Consider the following 9643-nt stretch of genomic DNA (forward strand, 5'->3'; position numbering starts at 1 on the left):
TGACAAGATTATAAAGAAACAATGTTTATCAGTAAAACTAGGCCTTGGTTACAGAATGGAGGTTACAGAAAGGCTGAATTAGATAACAAACAACATCTTGATTACAGAATGGTTAGAGAAAGAATGAATTAGGTAACAAACTAGGCCCTGATAACAGAATAAAATGAATTATCTGCAAGTCGAACTTCGTTGACAGTAGATCCAATTTTCTGTTACAACGATGGGTGCACGCTATAACATTATCAATGAACTTCCTGAAACTTGGGAGTTGTCACTGCTGCATTCCATGTCTCTACTTATAGGGTTATCCGTGGTTCCCTGTCACCACATTAGCAGAATCCACATCCCCAGTTACTAGTTATTAGCCCCTCACTATTCTTTCCCTTATAATATAGGCAAATTGAAGCGAAACCAGATCATTTCTGAGGCAGGAATTGCTTTGTGACATAGCCATCCTGCAAAACACTTCATTACACTGGCAGCCATTGAGGCAGGTCTGCTCTTCCTTGGTCCAACAGAGGCCCTTTAGAAGCAGGTGAGAATCACAGATTGCAGAAGCAAGAAATTGAAAATATCCTTAAAAACTCCAGCCAGTTGGTTTGCAAAGATCTTTAATACCAGATATGCCACCTGGGTCCATCTCCCAATTTCTGTTTTGAATGAGAGTACTGACTGAGCCTCCAGAGCCTCCAGAGCCATGAGCAATGGGAAATTTCTGTTTTGAATGAGCGTACTGACTGAGCCTCCAGAGCCTCCAGAGCCATTAGCGATGGGAAATTTCTGTTTTGAATGAGCGTACTGACTGAGCCTCCAGAGCCATGAGCGATGGGAAATATATGTATTTCCACCCAGGCCACTCTATGTGAAAGGATGTGGAGAAAGTCTTTGTCTCGTTGGCGATGTTCCCTCTGAGGGCATACCTGCACACATCAGTCTGAAGAAGGGTCTCGACCCGAAACGTCACCCACATTCCCTCTCTCCTAGATGCTGCCTGACCTGCTGAGTTACTCCAGCATTTTGAGATACCTTCCCTCTGAGGGCATACCTGCTGGCGCTGGAGGATATACACAGTCCAATTTCTCCCGTACAATATTTGTAATTAAAACAGTGTTTTGTATTTAACTCCTTGGCCTCCTCTGTTGTCAGAGCGAGCTACATGCAACCTGGAATCACAGCAGCTCATATTCCGCTTTGGTTTACAGCCTAATGGTATGAACATTGAATTCTCTCATTTCAAGTAATACCCTCCCATCCACCTCCCTACTGCACCCCCTCCCCCCCACTTCCTTTCCTTTCCTTTGTACGTTCATCTTCCATCCACCAGACCCTTGTTTGCGTTTTATCCCGTCTCTCCCCCTCTTCCCTTCCACCGACATCCCTCCCTCTGACTTTACATTTCACCCCTCTTCTTTCCTTACCACGCACCCATTTGTCTCCTTTTCACCTCTAACCTTTGTCACTCATTCTACCCCTCCGCCAATCACCCTGCCTCACGTGTAAAAATCCTATCACTTTCACTTGCCAGCTTCCTCTTACTCCAATCAGTCTGAAACATCGTCTGCCCATCTCCCTCCACAGATGCTGCCTGACCTGCTGAGTTCCTCCAGCACTTTTCTTTTTGTTCAAGAATGCAGTACCTGTAGTTTCTTGTGTGTCCACTTTGCATTTGTTGTCATGTGCTAAGACTATTACTGGTGTGAGATGTTTGCTGAACTGAGAATTAAACAGCAGCACGACACAACCGCCTTGAATGTTTTAGAAAAGGAACCTATGGAACAGAGTGGTTGCATTTCACTGTCCCTGTGTCTCACAGTTATGGTGAAGAGCAACTACAATAAAAATCTTGGCACATGGACACAGACTGCACACAGAAACAAATTACACATAAATTATAGGTCCATTTACGGCAGAACATAGTGGGCGGCAGGGTGGCACAGCGGTAGAGTTGCTGCCTTACAGCGCTTTCAGCGCCTGAGATTCGAGTTCGATCCCAACTACGGGTGCTATCTGTACGGAGTTTGTACGTTGTCCCTGGTTTTTCTCCGAGATCTTCAGTTTCCTCCCACTCTCCAAAGATATACAGGTTTGTAGGTTAATTGGCTTTCTATAAATATAAAATTGTCCCAAGTGTGTGTCGGACAGTATTAATGTGCAGGGTTTTGCGGGTCTGCGTGGACTCGGCGGGCTAAGGGACCTGTTTCCGCGATGTATCGCTAAAACTAAAAACATGGAGGGATTTTTCTTCCTCTTTATATAAACACTGAGGGGTTAGGTTACAATAATTAGTTAACAGACAAAAGAGTTATGTGTGGGAAGGAGCTGCAGATGCTGGTTTACACTGAAGATGGACACAAAATGCTGGAGTAACTCAGCGGGACAGGCAGCATCTCCAGAGAAAAGAAATAGGTGACATTTCTGGTTGAGACCCTTCTTCAGACTGAGAGTTAGTCTGATGTTGCAGAGTTTGTCTTTTGATTTGGGAACATACAACATAGAAACAGGATCCTCGCTCGGCACACCAAGTCTGCACGGATCACCATGCACCCATTCACAACAATCCTACTTTCATGTTATGTTCATCAACACGCTGCAGATTCCACCAATCACTCACAAACTCAGGGCAATTCACAGTGGCCAATTAACCCTCCAAACCCCATGTCTTTGTCCACCTGGATATGTTTGCCTGCCTGTTGACCTGATGCATGAATGTATGTGGATTACAAATTTCTCTTTAAACCCTAAACAGCCTTATCTACTCCCTTCAGACCAGACGCATAATTTTTACTTATTATGTGCATAAGAGCAGGATAAAGCTCAGTGCAAACATTCACATGCGATTCATCCCTCACCTTCATTGTTCTTCAGGTGCTTTTATAATTGAATTCAGAATGAACGACCTTTTTCCTCATTGTTTCCAACCAGCTTTTTGTGTCCTCATTAGCTTTACCAGTTTTGTGGATTCAGCTTCATTAATCCTTGTGGTTTCCAAGTGGCTGGAAGCAATGAATGTGAATTCCACATGTGTGAGACATGATGCAGGTATATTTCGGTGATTATAAAATTACACACTACAGCAATCAATTTCAATGCGCAAGTGTTGACATTACAACTGCATCTTTCCAGATTACCCAAGCTAGGCTACTCTCCATGTGCTGCTGGTTCCAGAAGTGGATCTGCAATCACATATGACAATCACTCAACTCTTTTAAACCTCAATTCCAACAGTTGTACACTGTGAATGGCTCAATTATAATCATGTATTGTCTTTCCACTGACTGGTTAGCATGTAGCAAAAACTTTTCACTGTAGGAAGGAACGGCAGATGCTGGTTTACACCAAAGATAGACACAAAATGCTGGAGTAACTCAGCGGGTCAGGCATCTCCGGAGCAAAGGAATAGGTGGCGTTTCAGGTCGAGACCCTTCTTCAGACTCGGGTCGAAATGTTACCTGTTCCTTTTCTCCAGAGATGCTCTCCGACCCATAAAGTTACTCCAACATTTTGCAACTAAACTTCAACTTTAACTTCCACATGCTGAGAGATGCACTGATGCTTGGTGCAGCCAATGCCTAGGCTCTGTGAAGAAGGACCACAGTCTAAGATCCTCCCATTGCTGGATATTGTGGAGCAGAGTCTGGTGGGGACACCCTTCAAATAAGGGAAGGGATATCATCTCTTGGGAGCATATGTACACCGATCAGCCAAAACATTATGACCACTGACAGGTAAAGTGAATAACATTGATTATCTTGTTACAATGGCACCTGTCAAGGGGTGGGATATATTAGGCAGCAAGTAAACAGTCAGTTCTTGAAGTTGATGTGTTGGATGCAGGAGAAATGGGCAGGAGTATGGGCAGGGCCTGAGCGACTTTGACAAGGGCCAAATTGTTATGGGCAGACGACTGGGTCAGAGCATCTCTGAAACAGCAAGGCTTGTGGGGTGCTCCCGGTCAGCAGTGGTGAGTACCTACTGACAGTGGTCCGAGGAGGGACAAACCACAAACTGGAGACAGGGTGTTGGGCGCCCAAGGCTCATTGATGCGCGAGGGCAACGAAGGCTATCCCGTCTGGTCCGAACCGACAGAAGGTCTACTGTGGCACAAGTCACAGAAAATGTTAATGGTGGTCATGGGAGGAATATGTCACAATACACAGTGCATTGCACCCTGCTGCGTATGGGGTTGCACACGGAGGACCAACAGCATATTAGGCAGGTGGTCATAATGTTTTGGCTGATCAGTGTATGGTGAGGGTGTTTTGTTTAAAGATAGGTGGGAACACTACTGAGTGTGACACTATTGAATGCATAGACACTGTCAATATATGAAGAGATTTTGCACAGTTTGTGTTTTGTATATTTTTAAAATTCCGAATAAAGTTTATCTTTTAGAAAAATATATATTTAAAATAGTGAATGAAGTTTATTTTTTAGAAAAACAAAAATTGCATATTCGCTGAAGAACATTTATTCTCAGGGTAAAAGTAGATGGACAGGAACTCAGGAAACCTGTTAACTCATGGAGGGCTTTATTTGCATGTGTACAACCTAAAACCTCAATCCTGATGGAATACGTTCGGAACAGGAACGATTTAGGTCAAAGAATGAAAATGTGTAATATCTGTTCTGAACTAGACTGTCGAAAAATGAGAATTTATTTATAAATAGTATAACCTAAGAAGCTTGGGAATTTGTTGATGTAAAAGGGGTGTGTAAATATAGGCCTATGAATGGCCACAGTTAGTCCTTCACTTCATACTCCCTGTGGAAAAATAAGAAATTTTACTCCTTTTGTGATGAGTTTGGTTGGTTGTTTTACACATTTTTCTTTCTCTTTCTTCCACACCAGATTTGTGGGTCCTGTGGTGATTGCTGGGGTCAAAAGTAGGATCTAAAGTCAATTCCACAGATGGGGCAGGAGGTCAACATGGAACAGATGGGAGAGGATTTATGAGTTGGTGCCCTCCGTCCACATGCTCAGCACCTGACTCCCGTATCAGGCATTCTGTTCCAAGCTCCATGACAAGAGAATACCAGGTAGAGAGAGGAAACGGTTCAAGACTCTCACATGCAAGGGTTTTTATACTTTTCTTTTGTCCCACAGGTTCCCCGAGCTTCTTCTCCATTTTGAGTCGTCGAGGGATTTTCATGTGATAAGTGCTGAGATGTTACCTTTGAGGCTTTGAGAACATCCTTAAATCTTTTCCTCCCTTTGCCTAGCGATGTTGGGGTGGAGATTGGAACAGAGTGTCAGTTTCAGAAGTCTGGTGTCAGACGTATGAGCGATGTAATCTGCCCAATTTAGTCAAATAAGTATAATTAAGATCTCAGTGACTTGGATGTTGGCCAAGGAGAGGGCATTGACTTTAGCCAGTAAATTTGTAGGAATTTGTGGAGATGACTTTGGTGGTATCCCTCCAATCTTTGAGATATCTCTGAGGATCCTTCATTGCTTCTACTCTGGGGCTGTAGAGAGCATCCTGTCCGGCAACATTACAGTCTGGTTTGGGAACAGCTCTGCCCAGGACAGGATGGCCCTGCAGAGAGTAGTGTGTTCAGCAGAACGCACCATGAGAACTACACTTGCCCCCCTGCAGGACCTAAACATCAGGAGGTGTAGATCGAGAGCAAGCAAGATTATGAGGGACCCCTGCCACCCCAGCAACGAACTGTTCCAGCTGCTACGGTCAGGCAAACGCCTCTGCTGTCACGCTGTGAAAACGGAGAGGATAGAAACATAGAAACATAGAAAATAGGTGCAGGAGTAGGCCATTCGGCCCTTCGAGCCTGCACCGCCATTCAATATGATCATGGCTGATCATTCAGCTCAGTAGCCTGTACCTGCCTTCTCTCCATACCCCCTGATCCCTCTGATGAGACGGAGTTTCCTCCCACAGGCCATCAGGACTGTTAACTTTTATAACTCCAGGGACTAAATTTTGTCTTCTCTGTATTAACTGTATTTATATGCTGTAACTGTAATTCTTTTTTGTGCACAATCCGTAGGCATTGCCACTTTCATTTTACTGCACATCGTGTATGTGCATGTGACAAATAAACTTGACTTGACTTTAAATGGACAAGTCTGAAGAAGGGTCTCCATCTGAAACATCACCCCTTCAAACGTCATTCTTTCTCTCCAGAGATGTTGCCTGACCCACTAAGTTACTCCAGCATTTTGTCTCTATCTTCGGTGTAAACCAGCATCTGCAGTTCCTTCCTACACTCTCTCTGTGCTGTTCTAACGATAATTTGAAACAGTGTCTTTCAAGTGACGAGACTCGAACATTTCTCGTTAATCACCTCGATCAGTGTAATTACCTCTATTGTTCTGCATCTGTAGACCTGAAGGTTTTAGATGGCCCCTTTGGCTAACAACCTGTTAGTTGCAACTCCTTGGACTTAATTAGATATCCTGTAATTTGGATACTGCACATTTATATCGTCCAACGGTAATTACTGGAAACAAGCTCAGTGGGTCTGCTCAATGCTATGCTTCCACCTGGCAACAATAGTTTGCTAAGGCACTTTATTGATAATAGGAATTTGCAGTACAAATCTAGATTTAAAAAATCTAGATTGAAGAAGAGTCCCGACCCAAAATGTGACCTGTCCATTCCTTTCACAGATGCTGCCTGACCCACTGAGTTCCTCCAGTGCTTCCTCGAGTGTTTTGCTCAAGAATCCAGCATCTATGGTCTCGTGTGTCTACAAATCTAGATACGTTGCCTTATTCAATAGGTCACTAGTTCAATAGTCCTTTATTTGTCACATATGCAACTGCACAGTGAAATTCATTTTGCACATATTACACATGCAGGTGTCGCCATTTTTGGCGCAGCAGTTAACAGAGTCAGTGTGTAGAGAGGAAGTTCAGACGCTGGTTCATACTGAACATGGACACAAGGTGCTGGAATAACTCAGTAGGTTAGGCAGCATCCCTGAAGAAAAAGGATTGGTAGACGTTTCGGTCTTAAAAAAGGTCCCGACCCAAAACGTGACCCGTCCTTTTTTCTCCAGAGATGCTGCCTGACCCACTGAGTTACATCAGAATTTTGTGTCTATAGAGTCATACAGCACAGAAACAGGCCCTTTGGTTCTGCCGACCAAGATGTCCCCTCTAAATTAGTCCCATTTGCCCACATTTGGCACACCTCGTCTCAGTTTCAGTTCAGTTTCAGTTTAGTTTAGTGTCACGTGTACCGAGGTACTGTGAAGAGCTTTTGTTGCGTGCTAACCAGTCAGCAGAAAAACAAAACATGATTACAATCGAGCCATTTACAGTGTATAGATCATGATAAAGGAATAACGTTTAGTGCAAGGCTGTGGATGTTGTCTATATGGACTTCAGTAAGGCATTTGACAAGGTTCCACATGGAAGGTTGATTAAGAAGGTTAAATCGTTGGGTATTAATAGTGAGGTTGCAAGATGGATTCAACAATGGCTGAATGGGAGATACCAGAGGGTAACGGTTGACAATTGTATGTCAGGTTGGAGGCCAGTGTCTAGTGGAGTACCCCAAGGATTTGTGTTGGGTCCACTGTTGTTTGTCATTTACATTAATGATCTGGATGATGGTGTGGCAAATTGGATTAGTAAATATGCAGATGATACTAAGATAGGTGGAGTAGTTGATAGTGAGGTAGATTTTCAAAGTCTACAGAGAGACTTGGGCCTTTTGGAAGGGTGGGCTGAAAGATGGCAGATGGAGTTTAATGCTGATAAGTGTGAGGTGCTGCATTTTGGTAGGACAAATCAAAATAGGATGTACAGGGTAAATGGTAGGGAATTGAGGAATGCAGTGGAACAGAGGGATCTGGGAATAACTGTGCATTGTTCCCTGAAGGTGGAATCTCATGTGGATAGGGTGCTGAAGAAGGCGTTTGGTATGCTTGCCTTTATAAATCAGAGCATCGAGTATAGAAGTTGGGATGTAATGTTAAAATTGTACAGGGCATTGGTGAGGCCGAATCTGGAGTATGGTGTGCAGTTCTGTTCGCCAAATTATAGGAAGGATGTCGACAAAATGGAGGGGGTACAGAGGAGATTTACTAGAATGTTGCCTGGGTTTCAGCACTTAGGCTACAGAGAGAGGTTGAATAGGTTGGGTCTTTATTCTTTGGAGCGTAGAAGGTTGAGGGGGGACTTGATAGAGGTTTTTAAAATTTTGAGAGGGACGGACAGAGTTGACGTGGGTAGGCTTTTCCCTTTGAGAGTGGGGAAGATTCCAACAAGGGGACATAGCTTCAGAATTGAGGGACAAAGGTTTAGGGGTAACATGAGGGGGAACTTCTTTACTCAGAGGGTGGTGGCTGTATGGAATGGGCTTCCGGTGGAAGTGGTGGAGGCTGGCTCGATTTTATTATTTAAGAGTAAATTGGATAGGTATATGGATAGGAGGGGATTAGAGGGTTATGGTCTGAGTGCAGGTAGATGAGACTAGGTCAGGAAGAATGGTCGGCGTGGACTGGTAGGGCCGGACAGGCCTGTTTCCATGCTGTAGTTGTTATATGTTATATGTTATATGTTATATGTTATATGTTATATGTTATATTGTTATATGTTATAAGGTTAGACCAGCAAAGTCCAATCAAGGATAGTCCGAGGATCACCAACGAGGTAGATAGTAGTTCAGCATTACTCTCTGGTTGTGGTAGGATGATTCAATTGCCTAACAGCTGGGAAGGCATATCTCAAAAGCACCTATTTTTTTAATGTTTTAGCACATATACTAAAATTAGAATGATACAGAGAAGATTCGCATGGTGCCTGTGCAAGGCTGAAATGCTTATTCATGAAGCTTCCCATATTTTTTCAGTCTAACAAGATTCCTGCAACCAAAGGCTACTGACTAGCACATTCCAGGTTGTAGGAGTAAATGTTGAGGGACACACTGGTGCTCAGTGGAGCTTCTCCAACAGCTTTGTGGGAAAGGATCACAGTCTAGGCTCCTACTGCCACTGGACACTGAAGGGTTGGGCCCTGTGTAACAGCTTCTCAACACTTCAGGGAGTGTGGCATGATCCATGGCATTGCTGTTTTTGCAGAAATATACATTGGCTTGATTGCACAAGTAATGTAAGGGAAGACATATGCTGATTGTATTCAATGCCCTGCATTTATTTCTTTTGAAGATAGACACAAAAAGCTGGAGTAACTCAGCGGGCCAGACAGCATCTCTGGAGAAAAGGAATAGGTGACGTTTCGGGTCGAGACCATTCTTCAGACTTGGGTCGAAATGTCTCCTGTTCCTTTTCTCTCATTTTTTATGAACTTTGTTAGTTACTGTCTTACATTCATGACTCTTTAAATGTTAATTACCATCTTAAATGTTTCCTTAACAAGTTTATTTTTGCTCCAGTCAATATTCCTCCCTCAAACAATACTGACAAAAATAAATCAGCCTACTGCTCATCCCTGGCTGCTCTGAAAGTCCATCGTAGGTGATATGGGTCAAGCTCGAAGTTGTGGACATTGCCCAGTGCATCACGGGGGCCGACCTCTCCACCGTTGAAGGGATCTTTAGGAAGCATTGCCGCAAGAAGGCAGACCAACACCATCCTATCCACTCTCTCTTCTCACTGCTAGCATCAGGAAAAAGGTACAATGAGAACCATTCTGCATAACCTTAACCACAACTGT

The 9643-nt window shown here is 43.7% G+C and overlaps 1 pseudogene; it reads left to right on the top strand.

Moving 5' to 3' along the window:
• The first annotated feature begins 8717 nt into the window (after positions 1–8717).
• LOC144593252 (U6 spliceosomal RNA) lies at positions 8718–8815 on the top strand (annotated as a pseudogene).
• The last annotated feature ends 828 nt before the right edge of the window (positions 8816–9643 follow it).

The sequence above is a fragment of the Rhinoraja longicauda genome, chromosome 4 (assembly GCF_053455715.1).
Source record: "Rhinoraja longicauda isolate Sanriku21f chromosome 4, sRhiLon1.1, whole genome shotgun sequence".
Lineage (NCBI taxonomy): Eukaryota > Metazoa > Chordata > Chondrichthyes > Rajiformes > Arhynchobatidae > Rhinoraja > Rhinoraja longicauda.